Source organism: Halichoeres trimaculatus, unplaced genomic scaffold (assembly GCF_033239565.1).
Source record: "Halichoeres trimaculatus isolate MK-OKI-2021-1 unplaced genomic scaffold, fHalTri1.1 fHalTri1_scaffold_2, whole genome shotgun sequence".
Lineage (NCBI taxonomy): Eukaryota > Metazoa > Chordata > Actinopteri > Labriformes > Labridae > Halichoeres > Halichoeres trimaculatus.
In genome coordinates, this window is record NW_027437180.1 from 15,333,147 (window position 1) to 15,337,933 (window position 4,787).

General features: G+C 43.2%; 1 non-coding gene across 1 annotated transcript; it reads left to right on the forward strand.

Moving 5' to 3' along the window:
* The first annotated feature begins 4,141 nt into the window (after positions 1-4,141).
* trnai-aau (transfer RNA isoleucine (anticodon AAU)) lies at positions 4,142-4,215 on the forward strand. Its single transcript has one exon. It is a non-coding gene; the product is annotated as a tRNA-Ile (tRNA).
* Positions 4,216-4,787: the final 572 nt, after the last annotated feature.

Below are 4,787 nucleotides of genomic sequence, written 5' to 3' on the forward strand. Positions count from 1 at the left end.
CATCCATGCACACAGATGAGCCCATGAAGCCTTCAAAGAGCAATGAGTTTTTGTCCTCAAAACTCTCTGTGTTTTACTTTCACATCCCTTCATAATTCTGTTTTGGAGGTAGTACAAGTTTCTTTTGAATGGGCAGCATATTTCCATGACCAAGTGCCGTAATGGACAAGGTGTCTAACTTTGGATCCAAAAATTGTGGGTTTGTGTGCCCTTTGTGTTTAATAAATGGTGGTCAAAAGGCAAAACCAGCCCAGCTGACCCTTTCTATGTATGACCATAAGAAACTTTGTGGCCCCTTAAGTTTTATGTAGGAGCTGTGTGTCTGATTAGCTCACATGGTCAGAGCGTGGGGCTAATAACGCCAAGGTCATGGGATCAATCCCCATACTGGACAAGTTGCCCAAGGAAAGAGACTGTCTTCTGGAAACATCTATGCACACAGATGAGCCAATGAAGCTTTCAAAGAGCAATGAGTTTTTGTCCTCAAAACTCTCTGTGTTTTACTTTCACATCCCTTCATAATTTGTTTTGGAGGTAGTACAAGTTTCTTTTGAATGGGCAGCATATTTCCATGACCGAGTGGCCTGGTGGACATGGTGTCTAACTTTGGATCCAAAAATTGAGGGTTTGTGTGCCCTTTGTGTTTTATAAATGGTAGTCAAAAGGCAAAACCAGCCCAGCTCACCCTTTATATGACCATAAAAAAACCTTGTGGCCCCTTAAGTTGTAGGCAGGAGCTGTGTGTCTGATTAGCTCACATGGTCAGAGCGGGGTGCTAATAATGCCAAAGTCATGGGATCAATCCCCATACTGGACAAGTTGCCCAAGGAAAAAGACTTAATTCAAGAAACATCCATGCACAGAGGTGAGCCCACGAAGCCTTCAAAGGGCAAGAGTTTTTGTCCTCAAAACTCTCTGTGTTTTAGTTTCACATCCCTTCATAATTCTGTTTTGGAGGTAGTACAAGTTTCTTTTGAATGGGCAGCATATTTCCATGACCAAGTGCCGTAATAGACAAGGTGTCTAACTTTGGATCCAAAAATTGTGGGTTTTTGTTCCCTTTGTGTTTAATAAATGGTGGTCAAAAGGCAAAACCAGCCCAGCTGACCCTTTCTATGTATGACCATAAGAAACCTTGTGGCCCCTTAAGTTTTATGCAGGAGCTGTGTGTCTGATTAGCTGACATGATCAGAGCGGGGTGATAGTAACGCCAAGGTCATGGGTTCAATCCCCATACTGGACAAGTTGCTCAAGGAAAAAGACTGTCTTCTGGAAACATCCATGCACACAGATGACCCCATGAAGCCTTCAAAGAGCAATGACTTTTTGTCCTCAAAACTCTCTGTGTTTTACTTTCACATCCCTTCATAATTCTGTTTTAGAGGTAGTACAAGTTTCTTTTGAATGGGCAGCTGTTTCCATGACCACGTGGCGTAATGGACAAGGTGTCTAACTTTGGATCCAAAAATTGAGGGGTTTTTTTGTCCCTTTGTGTTTAATAAATGGTGGTCAAAAGGCAAAACCAGCCCAGCTCACCCTTTATATGACCATAAGAAACCTTTTGGCCCCTTAAGTTGCAGGCAGGAGCTGTGTGTCTAATTAGCTCACATGGTCAGAGCGGGGTGCTAATAACGCCAAGGTCATTGGATCAGTCCCCATACTGGACAAGTTGCCTAGGGCAAAAGACTTAATTCTAGAAACATCCATGCACACAGGTGAGCCCACGAAGCCTTCAAAAAGCAATGAGTTTTTGTCCTCAAAACTCTCTGTGTGTTACTTTCACATCCCTTCATAATTCTGTTTTGGAGGTAGTACAAGTTTCTTTTGAATGGGCAGCATATTACCATGACCACGTGGCGTAATGGACAAGGTGTCTAACTTTGGATCCAAAAATTGAGGGTTTTTTTTGTCCCTTTGTGTTTAATAAATGGTGGTCAAAAGGCAAAACCAGCCCAGCTCACCCTTTATATGACCCTTTATATGACCATAAGAAACCTTTTGGCCCCTTAAGTTGTAGGCAGGAGCTGTGTGTCTGATTTGCTCACATGGTCAGAGCGGGGTGCTAATAACGCCAAGGTCATGGGATCAATCCCCATACTGGACAAGATGCCCAAGGAAAAAGACTGTCTTCTGGAAACATCCATGCACACAGATGAGCCCATGAAGCTTTCAAAGAGCTATGAGTTTTTGTCCTCAAAACTCTCTGTGTGTTTCTTTCCCTTCATTATTCTGTTTTGGAGGTAGTACAAGTTTCTTTTGAATGGGCAGCATATTTCCATGACCAAGTGGCCTGGTGGACAAGGTGTCTAACTTTGGATCAAAAAATTGAGGGTTTGTGTGCCCTTTGTGGTTAATTAATGGTGGTCAAAAGGCAAACCAGACGAGCTGACCCTATGTATGAACATAAGAAACCTTGTGGCCCCTTAAGTTTTATGCAGGAGCTGTGTGTCTGATTTGCTCACATGGTCAGAGCGTGGTGCCAATAACGCCAAGGTCATGGGATCAATCCCCATACTGGACAAGTTGCCCAAGGAAAAAGACTGTCTTCTGGAAACATCCATGCACACAGATGAGCCCATGAAGCCTTCAAAGAGCAATGAGTTTTTGTCCTCAAAAACCTCTGTGTGCTTCATTTACATCTCTTCATAATTCTGTTTTGGAGGTAGTACAAGTTTCTTTTGAATGGGCAGCATATTTCCATGACCACGTCGCGTAATGGACAAGGTGTCTCACTTTGGATCTAAAAATTGAGGGTTTTTTCGTCCCTTTGTGGTTAATTAATGGTAGTCAAAAGGCAAAACCAGCCCAGCTCACCCTTTCTATGACCATAAGAAACCTTGTAGCCCCTTAAGTTTTATGCAGGAATTGTGTTTCTGATTAGGTCAGATGGTCAGAGAGGGGTGCTAATAACGCCAAAGTCATGGGATCAATCCCCATACTGGACAAGTTGCCCAAGGAAAAAGACTTAATTCAAGAAACATCCATGCACACAGGTGAGCCCACGAAGCCTTCAAAGAGGAATGAGTTCTTGTCCTCAAAACCCTCTGTGTTTTACTTTCACATCCCTTCATAATTCTGTTTTGGAGGTAGTACAAGTTTCTTTTGAATGGGAAGCATATTTTCATGACCACGTCGCGTAATGGACCAGGTGTCTAACTTTGGATCCGAAAATTGAGGGTTTGTGTCCCTTTGTGGTTAATTAATGGTGGTCAAAAGGCAAAACCAGCCCAGCTCACCCTTTATATGACCATAAGAAACCTTGTAGCCCCTTAAGTTGTAGGCAGAAGCTGTGTGTCTGATTAGCTAACATGGTCAGAGCGTGGTGCTAATAACGCCAAGGTCATGGGATCAATCCCCATACTGGACAAGTTGCTCAAATAAAAAGACTTAATTCAAGAAACAACCATGCACACAGGTGAGCCCACGAAGCCTTCAAAGAGCAGTGAGTTTTTGTCCTCAAAACCATCTGTGTGCTTCTTTTACATCTCTTCATAATTCTGTTTTGGAGGTAGTACAAGTTTCTTTTGAATGGGCAGCATATTTCCATGACCACGTGGCGTAATGGACAAGGTGTCTCACTTTGGATCAAAAAATTTAGGTTTTTTTTTGTCCCTTTGTGTTAAATAAATGGTGGTCAAAAGGCAAAACCAGCCCAGCTGACCCTTTATATGACCATAAGAAACCTTGTGGCCGCTTAAGTTTTATGCAGGAGCTGTGTGTCTAATTAGCTCACATGGTCAGAGCGGGGTGCTAATAACGCCAAGGTCATGGGATCAATCCCCATACTGGACAAGTTGCCCAAGGAAAAAGACTGTCTTCTGGAAACATCCATGCACACAGATGAGCCCATGAAGCCTTCAAAGAGCAATGACTTTTTGTCCTCAAAACTCTCTGTGTTTTACTTTCACATCCCTTCATAATTCTGTTTTGGAGGTAGTACAAGTTTTTTTTGAATGGGCAGCATATTTCCATGACCACGTCGCGTAATGGACAAGGTGTCTCACTTTGGATCTAAAAATTGAGGGTTTGTGTGCCCTTTGTGTTTAATAAATGGTGGTCAAAAGGCAAAACCAGCCCAGCTCACCCTTTCTATGACCATAAGAAACCTTGTGGCCCCTTAAGTTTTATGCAGGAGCTGTGTGTCTGATTAGCTCACATGGTCAGAGCGTGGTGCTAATAACGCCAAGGTCATGGGTTCGATCCCCATACTGGACAAGTTGCCCAAGGAAAAAGACTGTCTTCTGGAAACATCTTTGCACACAGGTGAGCCCACGAAGCCTTCAAAGAGCATTGAGTTTTTGTCCTCAAAACGCTCTCTGGGTTACTTTCACATCCCTTCATAATTCTGTTTTGGAGGTAGTACAAGTTTCTTTTTAATGGGCAGCTGTTTCCATGACCACGTGGCGTAATGGACAAGGTGTCTAACTTTGGATCCAAAAATTGAGGGTTTGTGTGCCCTTTGTGTTTTATAAATGGTGGTCAAAAGGCAAAACCAGCCCAGCTCACCCTTTATGTGACCCTTTATATGACCATAAGAAACCTTTTGGCCCCTAAAGTTGCAGGCAGGAGCTGTGTGTCTAATTAGCTCACATGGTCAGAGCGTGGTGCCAATAATGCCAAGGTCATGGGTTCAATCCCCATACTGGACAAGTTGCCCAAGGAAAAAGACTGTCTTCTGGAAACATCCATGCACACAGGTGAGCCCACGAAGCCTTCAAAGAGCAATGAGTTTTTGTCCTCAAAACCCTCTGTGTGCTTCTTTTACATCTCTTCATAATTCTGTTTTG